The sequence below is a fragment of the Protopterus annectens genome, chromosome 1.part2 (assembly GCF_019279795.1).
Source record: "Protopterus annectens isolate FY-2018-M chromosome 1.part2, PAN1.0, whole genome shotgun sequence".
NCBI classification, from domain to species: domain Eukaryota; kingdom Metazoa; phylum Chordata; order Ceratodontiformes; family Protopteridae; genus Protopterus; species Protopterus annectens.
The window spans coordinates 695519441-695542418 of NC_056727.1; the positions used below are offsets into that span (position 1 = coordinate 695519441).

Consider the following 22978-nt stretch of genomic DNA (forward strand, 5'->3'; position numbering starts at 1 on the left):
TCATTGCACATGGCCCTATATACAACTTTTTCAGTATTGCAGTTACCACCTGCCAAAGATTTCACCATCTGTTTAAGATACAGGCACTCAAATGAGTCGCACTCCAAGTACTTACAGAAAGTGCAGTTAGGTGGCCCACAGGTTTTAGTGCTCATGTCATCCTGGTGTTCAATAATTTTCTTTTCCACATAGCTACGTATGCTTCTGCTCGTTTTGTATACAAAAGTAGGGTGCTGTCCTAAAACCCCTACACGCTGCTGATTGTCAGTGAGGATAGCCCAGTTCTCCTTAGTAATGGCTTTAGTTGCATTGAAATCCCACGTGCAAGTTAGAATACAGTTGTTCTTACATTTCTCTTCCTTTGGGTTAGGGTGCTCTTGTTGCATAATTCTGCCAAAAGGCCTATTCCACATAGGGTCATAGTTAGTTTTAGAATCTTTAATGGGATCCAGGATCATGTATTACATGTTTGATTCATATCCTCTGGTTAAGAAATAATTTTTAAGATCAAGACTGGGCTCATCAACAAAGTTTTACGACCACTTGTTTCTTTGTTTTTTTTATTCTTTCCTTCAACACTTGTGGTGGTGAGGTTGGAACTTGACAGATTTCTGTGGTTCTTTTTTTTTTTTTTTTGATTTGACATGTTAGTTACATTGGGATATCTACCTAAAAAAGGCACTACAGGGGCAGCAAAGGCTTTAACCAGTATGCGGAAGTCTTGGAATGACACATGCAAGCCATTCTTAGCAAAGCAGGTAAGGCAGTTAAACATCTCATCCCATACTAACATGTACCAGATCCCCTTTGAATGACACCAACTATTTAGGCAATTGTTGAATACAATTTTTCTTGTACCTTGGCATCATTTTTGGAGAAGGAAAGATTCTGCTCAGGATAGCATATTTCTTGCATTTGTTGCATGCATGGAAAGATCTAACATGTCTCTCTGACTCTCCCTAAGGGTTATACATTCCAAGTTGTTCACACTCACAGAAAATATCACAAAGGCATGCTGTGTTTGTTAGGTGGAAGGGCCTTGGTGGCCCTTGAGATACCAGTGATCCTAGCACCTCGGAGACAACTGAATATCACCTGGTCTTTGTCCAGCATTTTGAGAGAAGAATCACTGTGTGTGAATATAGACTTGCCAATCACTAAAACATTTTTATTTGTAAAGAGGTGTGGTGGATTTGGTGTTATTAAAACATTTATGACTCTGTTGTTGTAAGTGCGCCAGAAGGTGATGTGATAGCAGATTTATGCTGAGATGTGATCTTCATGGGTCTTGGTGGCTTTGGCAATGATGTCTGTTGGTGTGGATCATTGCGAAAGTTTGTATTATTGCTCAGTTTGTGTTATTGTGCAAGACAGAGTGAGGCCACCAGGTAGTTAAAATACTTGTATCTCACAAAATAGAATGTGTTGTACTAAGTAAGAATTAATTATCTGTGAGCGTCAGGCAGTTGCTGCACTACCTGAGGATACCAAGTGTTATGAGGATGGCAACAGAAGCAGGCCTGCCCTCCATTTTAGTCCAAGGATTATGAGAATTTAATTTGTATTCACAGACTTGGTTCATATGGTAAGGTACACTTGGAGTTTGTTTTCTAGAGTTGTATTGCTTTATGATCCGGGCTAAATCCGACTTTTAACTTAACTTTGCACTATTTGCACTAACAGAGGTTTTTAACGTAACTATGTGCTTGATAGTGCAGTCATTAAGTACCAGTCTGTTATAAGTTATACAGAGCAGGTATAGGCTGCTTGGGGCAACACAGAGTAGCTCTGTGCTATTTAGCAACAAAGGAGTGTTTCAGGCAACAAGGGGAACAAAAGGTGCACAGTGCAGCTTGTCACCCAGTTCATAGGTGTGTACTAGGCCAACTGCCCTGGAGCCTTTACAAGCCTAGCCCATAGAAGTGCCCTGGCATCATGCTGCCATTAGTTCCCGGTGCCTCTGTCAAGTAGAGCCACTGGAGTGATCCCCGGGGTGAACTTTCTATTTCCCATCCACTCATCAAGATTTCTCTTGAAAAGAGCCAGTGAGGTGCTCTGCTTGACATGTATGGGAAATCTATTCCAGAGCATGGGCAGTCTCTGGGTTATAAACCTGTCCCACCAGCATGTTCTGTTGATTGTGGTAATGAGGTTGAGGTCCCTGGAGCATGTGGTGCGGAGGGATTGGGATTTCTTTATGTGGTAACATGTTTAACAGAGCTGGGCCAGACATGGCTTTGTAAGTCAAGCAGAGATTGCTTCTTAGTAGACGATATGAGACAGAGAAAAGCTGGAGTTTTTTGAGTCTGCCCATGTAGGTCATGTGTTTAAGGCCTAGGATCCTTTTCGTGACCTACTTTTTGTGGCCTTTCCAGCTGTTGCAGGTGTTTAATGAGGTACATGCCAAATGGGACATTGTACTCAGTGATTGGTCTAATGACGGAAGAGTAGAGAGAGATGATGACCTCTTTCTTCCTGGATGCAAAACCTGTGGTAATGCGATGTGCCACATAGAAGGATTTTCTGACCACAGTGGCAATGTGGTGGTCGAAGGAGAGGTTGCTGTCAACCTGTGTCCCCAGATCTCTTATAGTGCCTTAAGTGTTCATTGGGCTACCATCACTGTGATAATTAGTGGGAACTGAGTTTTTCCCAAAGAGAATGACGCATATTTGGCATTAAGGTTAAGTCCATGGTTTTGACACCAGTCGTTGGTCTCTGTGAGGCCTTTCTGTAGGATGTCTACATCATTTGGGGAGTTAATAATGGCTCCCAGCTTGCAATCGTTGGTGAACTTAGTCAGCCAGAGTCCCTCTGTGTTAGCCTGGACTTCTGAGAATTAAATGCCAAACAGGAGAGGACCCAGGACTGATCCCTGTGGGACTCCACTCGTGACTGGTCGGCAGTCTGACTTGGAGTCTGCTACTTTCACACTGTGAGTTCTATCTGTGAGCCAATTTGCAACCCACCTAGTGATATAGGAGTTAATGCCTAGTTTGGTGAGTTTATCAATAATTCCTGAGTGGAGAATGGTATCAAAGGCCTTGGCCAGGTCGAGGTAGGCTGTATGAACTGCCTTGCCCTCATCCACAGCTCTGGTGACTGACTCAAAGAAGTCAACCAGGTTGAGCAGGCATGATCTACCCTTCACAAAACCAAATTGCATGGGATTCAGAGTTTGGAGATTCCCTATATCTTTGTTAATTAGGTCCATGATGATGTGCTCCATAGCCTTACATATCAGACTCATCAGGCTAATGGGGCGGTTATTCCCATGGTCTGTAGTCACTTCCCCTTTATGGAGAGGGATGACTGTTGCAGTGCACCTCTCTGTAGGGACAAAGCCTGAGGTGAGGCTATGATTGAACAGGGCACATAGGTGTGGTGCCAGTTCACTTTGTAGTTCATGTAGAACACAGCCAGAAATATTATCAGGTCCCATGGAAGTTGTATTCTTGGCCTTAGACAATGCAGCTTTAACCTGTGCTGCAGTAATGCTGGGTGCCTGACATTTTTCCGGTATTGTGATTGGTCCTTTGGTGGGGGGGGGGGTAAAGTTGGCACTGAATCTGTCAGCCAGTATGTTGGCAATATCTGTTGGCTCAGTATAGGAGGTACCATTGTACAGTAACTCAGAGCAAATCTGGGTATTTCTATGGAGTTTCTTGATATAACTGTAGAAGGCTTTGTGGTTGTATTTGCTGTCTGCCGCAATTCTGCCTTCATAGCTAGCTTTAGAGGTTTAATGAGGGATTTCAACTTTTTGTTGAGGCTAATAAGGGAGTTTTTTCCAGTCTTGGGACTTCACTTTTTTCTGCAACAGTTTGTTCTTTCTGTTGTAGAGTTTAATGGCACTGGAGGATAGTACTATTTATAGTACAAATAGGATATGGGGGAAGTAGATATTGTAGAGAAAATTACGGATCAAAAAGCCCGTGTTTATACAGGCTGTGTACCTCTCTAAATCACCTGTATTTATAATACAGAATAAAGCAATATTAAAGCTGAACAGGAGACACCAACCAATATCACGACACTTGAATTCAGCCTCAATCACAAACACTGCCCACATCAAGCTTAGAACCTTCTTTTGCCACCAAAAGGAGCCAGTAAACTGATTAAAAGCAAAATGTTTTTAATTTAGCAGTAAAAACAGTGCAGGCTTTATCAGCACACTAAATGTTAAGCAATTTAAGCAAGAATCACAGGAGCGCAGCTTACATAAGTCTTTGAATAAGAATGAGCAGATAATATGGGAATGGGCAAACATAAGAGTCACCAAGTATACAAGAGCAATATGGAATAGCTTTAAGGGGGTAATTTCACAAAATGATTACTTTTGTGCTTAATGACAGTAGTCAAAGCCATAAAAGAAATGAAAGCATTGATTTTGCTGTTCAGTTTTTACATCATCTATGGTCTGCAGGAAAGCTTTTGGTTCTGATGGACAACATGGCTGTCGTGTGGTGTATAAACAAGCAGGTAGCACAAAATCTTATCCCCCTGGTACAGGCTAGCAATGATTACTTGGGACATTGTTATTCATCACAACCTTTTTGTCCAAGTAGTTTACATTAAATCAGAATGGAAGAGAACAGCTTGGCAAATTAGCTGAACAGATCAAGGACAGTACCATACAAATTGAATATTGGACTCCTTGCAAGGAAGACTGGGCAGTGGACACCTTCTCCTTCACATGGAAGATGGAATTTCTTTGTCCTTCCTTCCTTTCCTCTTATTCAAGATATCTTCTCGAAAATTCAGAACAGGAATCCCAAAATTCTCTTGATGACCCACTTTTGGGCCAGACAACATTGGTTCTCTCTTCTCTTTCAAGGACAGTCGCCACTCTACCCCGCAGGATGGACCTGCTCACACAGCAGAAGGCTGTCTTACTTGCTCAAACCTGAAGACTCTGAGACTCATGGTATGAATGATAAACATTTGATTCCTTTTAGGCACCTTTATTCTGAGGAGCTGCTACAGGTTATAAAAGAGGCTAGAAAACCTGCAGCTAGAAAATGTTGTATATCTAAATGGAAAAGATTTTATTTTGGTGCCAAAAGGGAGGATGGGATCTCTATCAGGTAAGGCTACCTTCTGTTCTCCAATATGTATGTGAGCTACTCTATTTGAGTGTGGTATAAACTTCCATTCAGGTACATTTCTCATTGATCTCAGATGGTCTTCCCATTGATCTACCTCTTTCTTCATCTTCTGAGGTCAAGCAAGTCCTAACAGACATTCTAACATGTCAGCCCCCCCACCTAAGGAAATCTATTCCTCCTCTCGAGGACCTGAATTATGTCCACGAGGTATTAACATTATCACCATTTGAACCAGATTCCTCAGCTTCTTTAAAATGTACATGAAAAACAGTTCTCGTTGCTCCAACCTCTGCTTAAAGGATTTCTGAGTTACAAGCCCTGATGTTTGTTCTACCTTTTCTGGTTTTCCACAAGGACACAATATCCCTTAGACCTAAATATTCCTTTAATGCCTAAAGTGCTTACTGAAGTCTCAGTTAACCAAACTAATTACCTTCCTGCATTTTTCCTAATGCTCAGACTAAAGATGAAAACAATTCTATATTTGCTAGATGTCTACAACTAAAACTTTATTTGGACTACGCAAAATAAATCAGAAAATGTAATCAGTTCTTCATTTCTGCTGAAGGTAAAAAGCAAGATATTCTAGTACCCAAACAAATAATTTCCAGATGAATATCCCTTGCCATGTCCTTCTGATACTCCTTTCACGGTAAAGCCTTCTTGGCCGCAAAGGTCATTCTAAAGAGCTGTAGCATCATGTGCCTGTGTCAAAGGACTATCCTCTTTCGAGGCAGCTACTTTGCCTTCCATTTACACTCTTACAAAACATTATAAGAGCGATACTATTTCTAGAACCACAACTGGATTTGCCAAAACCATTCCTCAAGGGTTACTGGACTCTGGTTCACTTCTTTTTAGCCACACCCACTCTGGATAAAAACTATGGGAATCATCCCATTTGTAAACATTATTGCAACAGTGATCTAATGTTGAACATAGTTCAGTTGTATAAGAACTTAGCATAACAGGAGATGTTTAAACAGATCCCTGTTACAGTATATGAACCGGTTTTTGCACCCTCCCTCCATCCCCCTTTCTTCCTTTTCTGTTTAGGCCTAGGTGGAACCCCTGTTTACCTACTGTTTCCCTGCTGTGTCTTATATTATCTGTCTTCCTCATAGATAGTCTCATTGCTTTTTCTGGAGCAACAAAGCTCCGAGGATTTTGTCACTCATTATGTCCTTTAACCACATGTACATGTGTACTGAGCTACTCTGACAGGTGGTGTTGCCATGAACAATTCATTGGTTGAGTAAATAGACCATGAAATAGGCTATGATAAATAGTTTATGAAATTCATCATGTGGCTTTTTTCCACTACCAGAGAGTAATCAATTCTGTACTCTTCTGTAGATTCCTGAAATGATTTTGCATGAAAGTTTTTTTTTTTAATAATCCTTTTAAGTGTTAAGTCATGCTGTTTGACTTAGCAGATACATGCAAGACTGGTCTTTTAATCTGTCCTGGCCACTTGTGGCATTCTTTGTGTATGAAAATGCTTGCATCTTCTTTGTGGTAACTCCTCTATTTGCGTCTGAGTTTTATTGTGTATTGTTTTAAGTACAAGATGTTTTGTAGTCGCATCATTTTAATGAAAAACTGTGACAATTCCTTTTTGACACTTTCCAGACATGACTGAATATTGGCATTAAGGAGAAGAAAAAACTACAGTGAAAGTAACTTTATTTTTTAGCTAAAAAGTGTTATTGGATGGAAAACATTAATTCTATTATTTTTAACTGTGACTTCATTTTCCATTCTGTAAAAGAAAGTAAACTGCAGCAGAATTGCACGTAGGAAAAATAAATTAAATTGGGTAACTTTATTTTTGTTTCTAAAACTGTCAAAAGAGGATGTCCAAGAAAATACATACATACATATGCATACATATATACATACAAATATTTCAGGCATGGGCATTAATGTCCTTCTATCCTGCCAATATACGAAAACAGTTATTCCCATAATAAGTGTCCAGGTTGCTGTTAAAAATATCTAAACTGGTGCTTGCTTTAATATAAGCTAGTAGTCTGCTCTATGCATCAGCTGCTCTCTCGGAGAAGCAGTTAGTAAGTACACTTCTCATTCCTATAGAATCTGTTGCATAGGTTGTCTGATGATTCTCTACTACTATTTGATAACCCCAAACATTCCAAGAGGTAGTTGTTTCTAAATGCCCTATATACCTGAAAAAAATCTCCTTTTACATATCTGTAAGAGACACTGTACAAGTTCAGATATTTTAGTCTTTCATAACTTAAATTTTCTCATCCATGGATGCCCTTGGTATACTTCTGCTGTACTTTGCCCAATTTACTCATGCTTGTTTTCTTATAAGGTTTCCATATTGTTATTTATACTCAAGTTTGGGTCTAATGTAATTAACAAACAGTGACTTCATCATTTCTGATTTCCTAGACTTTATAAATCTTTTTATACAACCTATAGTTAGGTAAATATTATTGACCAATTGGTTGATACTATTAGAAAATTCAAACTGGATCTACCCATATACCCAGGTCCTTAAATGAATTTACGGTTTCAGTCCTGTGTGCTATATTAAATATTCACCTTTCAATTTATGTCTCCCAAATCTCATATGCTTAGTTTTTGGTGTATTTATCAGCATAGTATTCTCCTGTGCCCAAATGGTGAATTTAGTCAAGTTGTTTTGCAGACATGCCCTATCTGTAACATATGTAATCAGTTTACTCAATATCAGGTCATCTGCATACCGACTGTAGAACATCTCAGATGAAAAAGATAGGTCTGAAAGATAAAATCTAAATAAGTAAGGGCCTAGGACAGAGCCCTGTGGGACACCTGAACTGTAACCAAGAATTTCACCTGTGCAGTTGCTCTTTGGTACTTGCCATGTCCTATTTGTAAGCCATGCAGCCTTCCATCTTATCAAGAGTAAATCAGTACCTAGTTCTAATTTAATGGTCAGTGATTTGTGTATGACCCTGTGAAATGCTGAACTTAAATCTGTATAAGTTACATCACAACATAATTTTTCATTCATAGCTGTTGTATTGTTATAAAACATCATGTTACAGGTGGTAATGGATCTATTTTCAACATATGCATGCAGATATATGGTTTCAAGTCCCAGCCTTTCCAGTTCTGACAATAACTTATCCAATATTACCTTCTCCGTTATTTTTCCACAACATGAAAGTAGACTTAATGGTCTATATGACTCTGGGTTTCTCCTACTCCCCTTTACCTTAAAGACAGGTTTAATAAGTGTATGACTCCAATCTTGAGGAATTTACCCATATTTATACAATCTAGTAAATAATAGACAGAATGGTATCTGCCTTTTTTAATTTCTCCAAATCATTTGGGTTTCTTATACTATGACGGGAATGGACCCCATTCCTAAGTCAAAGTATGATTAAAGTTCATGAAATTTGTATTGTTTCACTCTTTGATGTCAGCCAGTAGAGCTCCTTGCAGCACCCACAGTGTGCCCAGTAAAGACTCCTCCTGCAATTCGTAAGGTGTTACTTGTATTGGTAACATATCTAAATATGATTATAGATCCTTTTTGTATAAGACCTGTTGCTCCTACTACTATTGGAACTATCTGGGTATCTTTCTTCCACATTGCTCTTGTTTCTGCCTGCAAATCCTGATATTTTATGACTTTTGTCTCTCTCTGTACACAGAGCACTGTAGACACTGGGTGTGGCAGTTTCAATGATACTTTTGTCTTCTTTTCCTGGGCCACTATATCTGGTTTTCTAGTATCTGTCTTTTGAACTGTTGATAATGGATGATCCCATGTGATGTAGACTTCAACATTTTCTATGGTGCTTTGTGGCTTATATTTCCAGTGTTTTTCAGCCACTTCAGTACCATAATGTTTACACAATGCCCAGTGCAGCAGTCTCGCCACATTATTATGCCTTTCAGTATGCAGTCGTCCTGCCATTAATGTGTCGCAACCAGCAAGATGTGCAACTGTTTCCAATTCTGTTTTACAAAACCTACATTGGTCTGTTTCTCTCACATGTTTAATGGACTTTGTAAACCAATATGTGTGCCGCCCACTATCTTGGGTCGGGAATATTAACCTTTCATCTCTTGGTTTAAAGTTTCCTGTCCTTAACCATTCCTGCTTTTATTCCTGATCAACATGAGGTTTTTAAACGTTTTGTATGCTTGAAACTATATTTATGATTTTTTTTGGTATTATATGGTATATAACGGTACTATAAGTTCTTGCTGAGGTATTCTCAGACCATTTTTACTAACTGCATCTCCTCCCTGTGCTTTGTTTGGATCCATTTGCATAGTTCTTTCAGTGTAATCTAGTTTGATTCCAGTATCTGAGGTTACTTTATATGGAGCCAAACTGTTTTGTATAAGATTTTGTAAATATATCTATAATTTGTTGTGTCTATTTAAAATTTTTAGGATCTATAAATGTATATGCAGTTTATCTATTTGTATGTCTTTACTCCGTCCACATCTTTTATTCTCAAAATCTTTATAAAAATTGTCTTCAAATTTTCTCGATCTTGTCTCACACTATGCTTAATTTGTTTGTGTCTAGCTTGTTTATTTCAGTTTTCAAAGTTTTAGTTCGATCTCTTTTCCATTTCATGCATTTTTTGTCTCTCACCTTAATCGGTATCTTTTTCTTACGGAAATATATCCCCCCGACATTGTAAATATTTTTTTCATTTTTTTTTTGGACTCAGACAATTTTCTCTTTCAAAACTTTCCATATTCCTTCTTCAGTTTCTCCACTGAGAGCATCACGCCAATTAGTTTTACATAGTGAGTGGTTTGCTTCCATATAATCTGTATTTAATCTTTTGTGCATTGGTTTATTTTTCAGTTTGGCAGAATTATCTAGCAACAAATTAACCTTTATAACCCCATGATCACTGTGCATCAAAAATTTGACATGAAGTAACAGTAATTTCTGTAGGAACATAAACAATGTCTAGTGTGTTCCTTTCTCTGGTAGTTTTTTTTTTTTTTTTTTTTTTTTTTTTACAGTCTGAAGAAATTGTTATTCCTGAACATAGATTGTCAATAATTTCCTTACTAATGTTGTTGAATCAATATTATTCCAGTCTGTTTCTGGTAAATTTATGTCCCCAGCCACTATTATTCTTCTCTTCTGTATTTCATAGAAGAAATGTATGGTTTCCACAAGGTCATCAGCACTTGATTTTGTCAGTCTATACAGTCCAATAATTGTTATATGTTCCAGGGTTGTTTTTATTGTTACAGTTGCACTATCTATAGTATTGGTGTTATCATTGAACATGTAATAATCACAGGTCTCATAACTGTTTAACACCTCCACCTGATTTTTTTCTTAGAATGTCTGTTACAGTAAAAAAAAATTATACACTGACAGAACTGGTTTAGAGTCCTTGTTCTTTAACCAGGTTTCACAAACACTAACATCAGTCTTGTGGGAATCTAGCAAATATTTCTAATAAAATAAAAACTTTTATTATTAATGCTCCTAGCATTAAAAACCATCAGAAATGCATCTAATGTTGCTATCTATGAAATGTTACATTTTCAACCCGTCAAAAATCCAGCGTTGTGTTTGTCAAATATTGCAAAATATCTGCTGCAAAAATTCTCTTTCCTGATCTTGACAAATGCAGACCATCCTGTCTGAACACATTTGTGGCCAAAATTAGTCTCGGATGCACTACACATTTCCGTTTTTTTTTTTAAACGGGAGATTTTTTTAATGTAGGTATTGACCTGACTCTCCTTTCTATATGAGGTTTGTGAAAAATGTATGCTAACACCAGTGCAAGCTGTGCTATCTAGCAGGGTTGTAAGTTCCCTACTAACTGTCAGAGCTTCATTGCAGATAAGATCATTTGTACTGGCATTAATAAAAACAGATCCATACTTCCTTAAACAGATCCTTACTTCCTTACATTAAGGCTTTCTAAGGCTTGACTCGCATCCTCTATTTTTGCTTCTGGCAAGCATAATACTATTTGATGTTCATTATCATCTGTGCATATGTAAGTATCAGTTCCTCCAATAACTAAATCTTCAGTTACAAGAATATATTTTCTGACCAGATCTGTAGAATCTTCAACTTACTTAATATAATAGTCATGCTTTGGGGGCAAGGGACAGGCTACCTGGGAGGGAAACACCCTTTGTGGAATGAAGAGGCACCCTTTGCTGCAGATCATTACACTTCCTTGGTGTGTGCAGGGATAGGGCAGGGATATAGAAATTTCAAACCACTCTGATGGCTTTCTGAATGTTGTGCACCATTAGTTGATCTTTGCTCCAGTGATGGTGAACAAATGGATTAATTAACAGGGAGAGGACTGATGCTGGACAGAGAAGAGGGGGCAAAGAAAAAAAAAATAAATGTAACAATGTCTTTTACATGTGTCTGAGTTAATCTTAAAGTGATTACCAGCATTTCTCTATCCATTGTGGAGTTAGGTGACTCAAGTGCTGCAGTGTATTTTCCAGCTTGCCTTTCCTTTTTTTGGGCCATTTTTTAATTAAAAAAACTTTGTAAACATTTTATTAAACCACATCTGAATAAATTTTAGCTTCATCACTTGTGAAATTACCATGGGGTAACATGAGCTATGTCCATAGACTTTCAGTGGGGCACCTTTGCACATGCACCGTGGTGCACTTATTAAAGTCTATGGATGCATTGGACACTTTGTCTATGTCACTGTGGTTAAACTTCGTTGATTTTTCTCAGTGATGTCAGTTTAAGGAAAATACAAAGTTTATACTTAATTTTAAATATGAAGATGATGACCAAAATGTTTCCTGATGGGGAAAGTGCTATTCGGGTGTTTATGCACTACGTGCTATAGTGCAAAGGTAGGTTTAGAAATGCTGGTAAAATCACTTTAACTTTGCAGATAATCGTAAATGTTGTGTTTCTATTCATTTCCCCAGTGACTCACAAGTGCTGCAACATGTATTATTCTCTGTTAACAGTTTGCAAGGATGGCAATTCATACCTCTCAAATGTACAGATTTTCGCAGAATGTCCAGATTTTTGCCATATATTTTTGGTCCATTTTTCATAAAATTTTAGCTTTCTAACAAATCATTGGCAAATCAATAAAGGTTTAAGTCAGAAAATAGTGACAGAAATTTGAGTTTTATACTTCATACCCTTTAGAAAATTCATACTTATGCAAAGCTTGTTATTCTGTTTTCTAAGTTTGCAAGAGCAATATTTAAAAATTGTCCCTATTTTTAGGCCTTTGTCCCCTCATTATTTATGACTTTGTCCAGATTTCTTGCTCTAAGAGGTTGAAAGGTATGGGCAGTGTCAAAATAAATGTGGAAATGTATAGTAGAGTTCATTTTGGTAAACAAAACATTTTGTATTTAGGTAACACATCCCTCCAACCAGACAGTGTTGTAAGAGATTCAGATACCCTTGTTTGATAATTGTCTTTTTACCATCATGTCTTCACAGTAGTTTGGAAAGCCTTCTATCTTTTGGCTTATCAAATAACCAGAGACATCTCGTCTAAGTCTAAAAAAGTCTTAATTCCCCTTCAGTCATCTTGCAATAAATCCATTATTGAATGCAGTGCCCCTTTTGGTATGTATTTGAGCATACCACACAACTTAAGACACTGCAGAGATTGCTAACTAAAAAGATCAATGCCTTCAACACCCTCAGTTTTTCCAGACAAACAGCATTGTCTCTTTGTACTCAGTGTCTTACAGACTCTTCCATGGGTGATCTGTGTCTGTACTTTCAAACCATGAAAGATCTAATCCTCCTTAACCCACTGTTCCTTTGCAGAAGAAATGGATGTTCATCGTGTTTCACTGTTGCAGTCATTACACTTGGGTTATCCTGCTGGCAGGCTACCCGCAGTCGGCCTGAATTCCAAAGTCCTGGTCCGGCGTCGGTTGCTGTAACCTCTTCCCTGACATCAGTGCGACAGGGGTATAAAAGATGCAGCCGACGCCATTTTCTTCAGTCTTTCTTGCCGTGCGGTGCCCGAAGCAAAAGCAGTTCGCAAGTGCCGGTCGGCCGACTCCTGAGATTTTCGAAATTGAATTTCAGATCCGAAGTCTTCGATAAAGCTAAGTACCCCATTAGGGAAACTTTTTTCTTGCTCCAGACCGATGTCAGAAAAAGTTAACAATTGTATTTCTTGTGGGAAGCAAATACCTCATAAGGATTTTCATTCTTACTGTATTCCTTGCCTAGGTCCTGACCACGATGTTGCTAGTTGTCGGTTTTGTGCTAGATTTAACCAATACACGATAAAGCGTCGGTACGATTTTGCTTTTCATTACTTTGGCCGAAAGTTTAACTATATAATGCCATCGGAACAACCGATGACAGGAATTCATAAAAAGCGCAAGGATAAAGAAAAGGACAGGCATCCGAGGTCCAAAACCGATGACGAAGCCTCTTCTAGATCAGTCGCCGGTGCTCAGTGAGGTGCTTTCGCAGCCCCTGACTCCCGCTACCTCAGAGCCACAGGCCGCCTCCGACTCCCATGTGGAGACAACTAGGCCTCTGGATACTCAAGGTATTGGCCCTTCGGAAATTAATCCCTCAGATGAGTCCGGAGCCTCTGTGCAGGCATCGGCTTCTGAGGGTGTTTTCAGACCTACACAACTTTATATAAAGCCTACTTCAGCATCCAAGACAAAGTCTAAAGTAGTTTTAAAGACAAGGAAACAAGTACAGCATTCTCCAGGACAGACTTCTATGCCTAAACAGATGCTCAAAATGGCCGAAGACCTAATTACTTTGATCAGGGGTTCCCATCCCCCTCCTGATAAGAGGCCTAGGCAAGATACTGAATATGATTCTTCTGATCAGGTTTCCATTTCCTCTGATTCCTCTTCAGAACAGGGATATTATATTCCTCCCTATGAGGATTCTGATGCTGAAGATTCTATTCCTTCAGCTTCTCCTCCTGAGGATTACTCATTTGGGGAAACCCTGCATACCATGAGGGAGCATTTCCACTGGGAGAGCCAAGATTATTCAGATTCTAAGAAAAGGCTTAGAGACTTTCTTTTACTTCCTCAGCACAGACCTCTTGCAATTCCTCCTGTTCTAGACATAGTAGATGTATTTTCAGAGTCCGGCCTGTCTCCAGACTCTTTACTTCCGGCACCTGTTAAGCCTGACAGATACTACAGGGTTCCAGATTCCCATAAATTTATATATAAAAACCCTGCTGCGGACCCAGAAACTATCTCACAGGGTCCCAAAGGGGTCAAGGCTGCTACTGCTAAAAACCCTGTCCCCTCAGAGATTCTAGGGCTGTGGACAGATGGGGGAAAAAAGTCTACACTTCTGCTACCTTGGCTGTAAGGGCTTTAAATTGTCAGTTTCATATGCTCAAATATCAGCAATACTTAATGTCTTTGTTAAAACAAAAAATGTTGACAAATTCTGAATGTTCTGAAAACAAAGATTTGCAGGATTTATTGCATACAGCTGAACAAGTGGGAAAACATACTTTGCAATGTGGTTATGATTCACTGGAGGCCTCGTGCAGGGCCCTGTTACAGGTTCTGTTATTAGAAGGCATGCTTGGTTAAAGGAACAGACTCTGCCTGATCATGTTAAAGCAAAATTATTGGATGCTCCATTACAGCATGATACTTTGTTTGGTGTTAAGGCAGAAGAGGTGTTGAAGAAAATGGAGGATAAAGCTAAATCTATGCAGACAGTAAAGGATTTCTTACAGGTACAGCCACCCAGATTTAGCAGGAACTGGCCTTCTAAGAATTGGTCCTTTCCAGTGTCAGACAGGCCACAAAGAGGCAGACTCGGATGCCCTAGAGGCAGGCAACAGCCCCAGGTCTCATACAGGCCCAAACAATGGGGTTCTTCTACCTCCAAAAGTGGAGAAGACAAATCACAGCCTTATAGGAAACGGTCCCAATGACTTCCCTCTGCCAATGCCAAGCACTTATCTTTTGGCAGCTCCCTTAGGGGGAAAGCTAGCATTTTTTTCACAAAATTGGCACAAGATCATCCGGGACAAATGGGTCTTAAATATAGTCTCTCAAGGCTACAGGTTCCACTTTCACACCCTTCCAAAGGCAAAAGGTATGCCAGACCTGCCACACAATCATTGGGCAGAGGCACAAAAACAAGTTTCATCTCTCATGGACATGAGGGCTATTCAGCCAGTGCCACAACAAGAGCAGGGACAAGGATTTTACTCAGGACTTTTCTTAGTACCAAGAAAGGACAAAGCCTGATGACCAATTCTGGACCTGTCTATTCTAAATACTTTTCTGGACGTTCCAAAATTCAAAATGTTGACTCTGCAGCAGCTTCTACCCATGCTGGGCAAGACGGCTTGGCTTGTAATTGTGGACCTCAAAGAGGCATACCTGCATGTCGCAATCAGACAATCTTGCAGAAGATACCTCAGATTCATAGCTGGCTCAATGCACTACCAATTCTCTGTACTGCCCTTTGGCTTATCTACTGCGCCCAGGGTCTTCACAAAATGCCTGGCACCAGCAATTGCATTTTGCAAACAGAGGAATTCAAATATTTCCCTACTTGGACGACTGCCTTATTCAAGCAGAGACCAAAGACATTCTACTAAAGCATCTGGCGTTTATAAAAAGATTACTAATTTTCCTAGGGTACACAGTAAACGAAAATAAATCAGAACTAGTACCTTCTCAAGAGATAATATTCCTGGGTGCAAGCTCAAATACAACTGCCCAGATGGCTTATCTCATGCCAGACAATTAAAGGCAACTGACTTCTTACCTTGAAAACATGGCAAAAAAGACCCAGCTATCTGCAAGAAAAATTCTGCAGGCTCTGGGTTACATGGCATCCTGCAGTCTACTAATTCCATATGCAAGACTGCATATGAGGAAACTACGGTGGTATCGAAAAAGTGTTTGGACTCAACATTGTCACAGCCTGGAAACATTAATTACTCTCATTCCCTGCCTGCAACAGGAGTTTCGATGGTGACAGCACAGGCCTGTCATTACAACAAGGGACAGCCATTCACCCTATCCACAGCCATGCAATCAATAACAACAGATGCTTCAGATTATGCCTGGGGGGCCCACATGCCAGGAAAATGTATTCAGGGCACATGGCCCACAAGCCAAATGCATCTTTATATCAATCAAAAAGAGATGCTAGCTGTACAGAATGCCCTGACAGCCTTCAAGAACCTACTTCATCCAGGACAACTGCTGATAAACACGGACAATACTACAGTCATGTGGTACATAAACAAGCAAGGAGGCACACATTCCTACCCCCTCTACAGACAAGCCATGACTTTGTGGAACACAGCATTGACTTATCAAGTACACCTGCAAGCACAATTCCTGCCAGGAAAGACAAATACTTTGGCAGATGAACTAAGCAGAAACCTCATGGATCCTCACGAGTGGAAACTAGATCCACAAATCTTCAGATTGATAACAGGGAAATGGGGATGCCCAGACATAGATCTATTTGCCTCCCTTTACAACTGCCAGCTGCAGAGATTCTGCACTCGGACTTATCACGAACAAGCATGGAAAATGGACGCCCTTTCATTCAGCTGGAAAGCACTCACAGTATATGCCTTCCCTCCTCTGCCTCTCCTCCCCAAGGTACTCATAAAGGTCAGACAAGAGAAGCCAGAAATGATCCTGACTGGCCACGCCAGCACTGGTACCTAATCCTAAAGAGCTTGTCTTGGCCCAGCCTGGACATTCCCTCAAATTCCTCATTTGCTGACTCAACAAAACAATCAAATCCTACACAGCCAACTTGGAACCCTAAATCTGGCTGCATGGCGGATAATGTAACCATTCAGAACACACCTCTCTCTAAAGCAGTTATGGATGTTATTTTGGAGGCCAGGAGGCCCAGCACCAGAAAATCATATACAGAAAAATGGAAGAGATTCTGTGCTTGGAACCAGGCACAAGGAATTGACATGCTTGTACCAAACATTCCTGAGATTTTACAATACCTAACTGAGATGCTGGACAAAAGCCTATCCTTCTCATCAATTAAGATCCATGCCAATGCCATTTCAGCTAATTACAATACGGACCCACCTATTTTTTCTCATCCACTGCTAAGGCAGTATCTCAGAGGGGCCAAAAATATAAGACCTCCAAGGAGAGCTCCAATACCGGCATGGGACCTCAATTTTGTCTTGGAAAAACTCACACTGCCTCCTTTTGAGCCAGCCAATACAGCAGAGATAAAATACTTATCATGGAAAACAGCTCTTCTCCTAGCAATAACTTCAGCAGGAAGAGTCTCAGAATTACAGGCACTAATGGCTGTGGAACCTTTTTATTATTTTCCATCCAGACAGGGTTTCTCTAAGGACAAACCCCACATTTATGCCTAAGGTAGTGTCCAGCGTGGCTCTTAACCAAACCATACATTTGCCTACCTTTTATCCAAACCCACAGAATAAGGGGGAGAGACGTCTGCATTCTTTGGACATACATAGACAGCTACGCTTTTACTTGGACAAAACTAAAGATTTCAGAAAGACTGAGCAACTCTTAGTGGCATATGCTGCAGGATCGCAAGGAAAAGCTATTTCAAAGCAGACTATTTCAAAATGGATAGGCCACTGCATTCGTTTCTGCTATTCACAACATGGCAAATCAGTGCCTAAGGGCATTAGGCCACATTCTACCAGAGCAGCAGCCACTTCAGCAGCCTTCCTCAGAGGAGTACCAACCAAGGACATTTTGGAGGCTGCAACCTGGTCTTCAGTGCACACGTTTACCAAGCACTACCACTTACCTCTTTACTCTAAATCCAGAGCAGGCTTTGCCACTGCAGTTCTGCAGGGCCTCATAGCCACTCCTCATTCTATTTAGGCCCAGCCACCCAACCTCAGCTTTGGGATTCAACCCAAGTGTAATGACTGCAACAGTGAAACACGATGAACATAGTACAGTTGTGTACCTACCATAAATGTAGATGTTCGAGTGTATTCACTGTTGCAGTCCAGGTTACCCTCCCACCATCCCCCTTTCATTGCTGGGACTTATCTGTACTTCTCTATTCTATACAACCTATGTGGTATATTTGCTTGTAGATGAAGGTTATGTGCATGCTTTTTTATGATCAGAAATTTTTAGCCTACCCTTTTGGGGGCACCTGACATCTGGGGCAAGAAAAAGTGAAGAAAATGGCGTCAGCTGCATCTTTTATACCCCTGGCACACTGACGTCAGGGAAGAGGCGACAGCAACCGACGCTGGACCAGGACTTTGGAATTCAGGCCGACTGCGGGTAGCCTGCCAGCAGGATAACCCAAGTGTAATGACTGCAACAGTGAATACACTCTAACATCTACATTTATGGTAGATACACAACTGTACTTTCCTCAGATGTCATAATAAAGGACCTAAACCTTCACTGACAGATTGGCATGATAGTTTCATATGTCAGTGTATTCCCCACCTCTGGAGTATACTTTCAATAAATGTCACAGTAGCACCCTTGCCGCATTTATGGTAAGTGTAGATAGTTGAATGGACAGCCTCTGATTCTCCCCATCTGTTCTGTGTTGGGCTTCTCAGTGCTGGGGTATAATTTTAATATGGTTTATTGGCTAGGCTTGTATTGATATGTAGACTGATTGCTCAGTACTTCTCTTCGAAACTATAAACTAGGGGTACAACAAAGAGAATTTGTTTGCGTGTCTCCATTTCAGAACTCTTGTTGACTCTGAGCAGTATCTGACATACTTCCCATTTGGAATCTATATTAAGGTCTGATGTCATTATTATAACGTTTTTCATTTCATCCAAGAAGTATGTAGCACAACCAGTTTAGTAGCATCCATAATTTTAAGTTCACCTGCACTTGTGGGATTGCTTCCTTTGATTATAAAGTATGCAGTCATAAAGTGTCTGACTTACAGGTCTGTGGAAAGCAGCTGGACCTGCCTGAATTGAAATTTTAGTTGTGATTAAGGAAGGGGGGGGGGGGAGCTTCCTCTGTTTCTGCCAGCTGAGGAAAGCAACTAGTGTACGGTTTCTAAAAAGATAAATGGGTAGGTGTACTATATGACTGAGAACAAGAAATTTGTATTTGTTTAAAATCATGAGGTCTCTGAGTCAGCCTTTTATAGAGACTTCTTTCAAAAAAGGGACAGATTAATTTATTGGTCTACTGCTATCTTAAATAGCATGGGTAACACCTATACCTCTCAATGTCCAGATTTTTGGCTTGTATTTTTGTTCTGTCATAAAATTGTGGAGGGTTAAAGTCAGAACATAATGACAGACATTTGAGTTTCAGACTTCATACCCTTCAGAAAATTCACACTAATGCAAAACCTGTTATTCTATAATTTTTCTAAAATTGTAAGAACAATATTTAAAAAGTATTCCTATTTTGGGGCCTTTGTCACCCCATTATTTATGGCTCTGTCAGATTTCTTGCTGTAAGAGGCTGAGAGGTATGGAGTCATCCTTCAGGAAATTCCTGCTTGTCGCTTAAAATACTGTGAGACTGTTAATTGTAATATAGCACTTGCTTTACTCGCAAAACAGAATGTGCGTCGTAGCTAGTAACTGCTGCCCAAAGTTTGTTTTGTTGGGGTCAGATCCTATTCATATGCTGTAGTAAATTGAAACAGTATAGGAAATGATCTGTTCTCTGACAAAAGCTGTATTATGTTGGAACATTTTTCTCAAAATACATTTGTACTTGTTCTACTTCCTTGTCTTGCTCCTGTCTGCATGGCTGAGGCAGTTTTTCGACGAGGAACTTTTTTCAGGGTGTCTGAGAGCCCTTCTCCCCATTTCCTTTGGGTTATATGACGTGCTGGTTTTCTCACAAATTATTGTTCAAGAGTGATAGAAATGCAGACTGTAACATAGTAAAGTTATCGTGAAGTGCTTATTTATTTATAGACATTTGATTACTAGGAAAGTCTGAATGGGTAGGTGCCCATTTTCAGTAGAGGCCTGGGAAGAAAAGGTCCAAAGTATTACAAAAACATTTTAAGAACGATAATTTTACAACCTTCAAAAACAATACCAAAAGATATGTAGTTTAAATAATTGTATCAAATTGGTCTTAATGTGAAAACGTTGGTTAAGAATAGATGCAACTTCTACGACAGTGATTTAATATTTAGAGAAATTTTCGCCAGTTTGTAGAGCAATTAAAGGTAAGCTAGTATAATACAAACAGTAACTGAAGTATGAAGTGAGAGGAAAAACAAGGTTATAGCATATTTAGAGAGAGAGTTAGGGAAGAGAGGATTGAAATAAGAAAGTGAGTGATGAATGGAGAGTAAGGAAGCGTAAGGTATGAATAGGTATGTGTTCATATTTAGGGATACAGTTTCTGCTGTGGTTGAGCAAGAGCAGAGCCAGAAACTGTATATGAATACATATCTTTCAGAATTATTTTAAAGAACTAAAGGGAGGGTATTGACCTAATGGATTCATAGGATTTTAGGATCGTAGGAGGTTACTAGGCTAATGGCCCTAGGGCCTTTACAAGCCTAGCCTAGTTAACCCTTGTTCCCAAGAGTGTCTATTATGAGTAGACACTAAATCAGCACCTGTTACCCCTATCTAAGAGGGACACAGCTGGAACCCCCCCCAGGACGAATTTATGGTTTCCCATCCAGTCGTCCAAATTCCGCTTAAATAGAGTCAATGAGGGACTCTGCTTAACATGGATTGGTAGTCTGTTCCAGAGATGAGGTAACCTCTGTGAGATGAATCTGTCCCTCCAGCAAGTTCTATTGATGTCACACATCAGATTAAGGTCCCTTGAGTGTGCAAGACGGGTATGTGCTTGACTTGTGAATGTGTAGCATTTCCATTAAGGCAGGGTCAGTGATTGTTTTATATACAAGGCACAGGTTACCTCTGAGCAGCCTGTATGACACAGAGTAAAGAGGGAGTGATTTCAAGTCTGTCCATATGTGGCATGCGCTGGAGATCCCAAATTTTCTTTGTAAGAAACCTTTGTGGTCTCTCCAATTGCTGCAGGTGCTTGGAGAGGTACATACCAAAGGAAGCATTATGCTTTATTATTGGCCCGATGAGGGAAGAGTACAGGGGGTTATAGCATCCTTTTTTCTAGAGGCAGTGCCCTTACTTTTGAGGTGAGCAGTATAGAATGCCTTTCTTACTACTGTGGAGACATAGTGATCAAAGGTAAGGTTCCTATCAACCTACGTGCCCAGGTGTCTCACCAGTGATTGCATGCTTAAGGTATTGCTATTTATGGAGTAGTTTGCAGGAACATCACCTTTACCAAAGGGGATGATAGTGCATTTTTTTGCATTGAGTTTAAGTCCATGACTTTGGCACCAGTCATTAGTCTGTGTAAGTCCTTCTTGCATGGTATTGACATCATTAGGGGGACTGAATGACCACTCCTAGTTTGCAGTCATCAGCAAACTTTGTAATCCACAGACTTTTTAATTTCACCTGTACTTCATAGAAGTATATTCCAAACAGTAGGGGCCCCAGAACAAACCCCTGTGGAACACCACTGGTTACTAATCTTGTGGAGGAGGTAGAGTCTCCTGTTTTGACTGTATGAGTTCTATTGCTGAGCCAGTTTGCAGCCCACCTTGAAAGTATATGGGTTGATACCCAACTGGGTGAGTTTATCAATAATGCCTGAGTGGGGGATGGTGTCAAAGTCCTTGGCTAAGTTCAGGTAGGCTGTATGCACAGTTTTACCTTTGTCAAGGGCTTTGGTGACTGTCTCGAAGACTCCACCAAGTTTAACAGACACAATCTCCCATTGATGAAGCCAAATTGGGTAGGGTCGAATGTTTGCAGATTGCCTATATCTTTGTTGATAAGGTCCATGATGATATGCTCCATGGCCTTGCATATAAGGCTGGTTAGGCTCATGGGTCTGTAGTTTCTGGGGTCCATGGATGCACCCCCTTTATGCAAAGAGATAATGGTAGCTGTTCTCCATTCAGTAGGGATGAAACCCTTGCTAAGGCTGTAGTTAAACAAGGTACCCAATGGTGTTGTGAATTCCTGTTTTAATTCAGTAAGAATGCCAACTGTGATGTTGTCTGGTCCCAGTGAGGTTGTGTTTTTAGCATTGGAGAAGGAGTTTAAGACTTGTTCCTTGGAGATACTGATTGAAGGACAGATGATAAGGATGCTTTGTGGTGTATGTGGTGGGGACAGGGGAGTGATGTTTGCACTTAACCTGTCAGCCAGCAGATTGGCTATATCCAGTAGTTCTGTATATGTAGTACCATTAACTACAAGTTCTGCGCAAATCTGGGTTTTTCCTTTGAGGTTTCAGATATAGCTAAAGAACGCCTTGTGGTTTTCCTGAGCTAGGGATGCTAATTTGGATTCATAACTAGCTTTAGAGGACTTTACAAGATGTCTTACTTGGCTATTTAAGTTGAGGAGGGAGTGCTTCCAGGTTTAAGACCATAATTTCATACTCTTCGACAGCAGTTTCTTCCTCTTATTGTATAGCTTGTTAATGGCTGATGTCCACCAGGTGGGTTTGTTCTTCCTTGAGGATCTTGCTTTGGTCCTATCTGGTATGGGAAAGTTAACACAATTGTATAGATGCTCATATAAAGCATTAGTGTATATCCCAACATAGGTAACCTCTCCGTCAGTGGAGAGAGGGGGTATGAAGCCTTATGCCGTAACATAAGAGGTCATAATTGGCCTTGGAGAAGATTTTTAGTCTAGTTGCTGCTGGGGGGGCTGGTGGTGGTGTTACCTCCAGTGAGATTGATTTGTAGTTAGACCTCACTAGGGAGGGCAGCACACTTGGGGTGGTACAGCGATCCCCCAAGTTGATAAACAGCAGATCCAGAATGTTTGAGCCGCTTGTGGGGGTGTCAACCAGCTGATCCAGGG

General features: G+C 40.2%; 1 protein-coding gene across 2 annotated transcripts in view; it reads left to right on the plus strand.

The window, feature by feature from the left end:
* Positions 1–22978, plus strand: part of TTC27 (tetratricopeptide repeat domain 27) — a 2723583-nt gene that overhangs the window by 1383517 nt on the left and 1317088 nt on the right. The window lies entirely within an intron of this gene.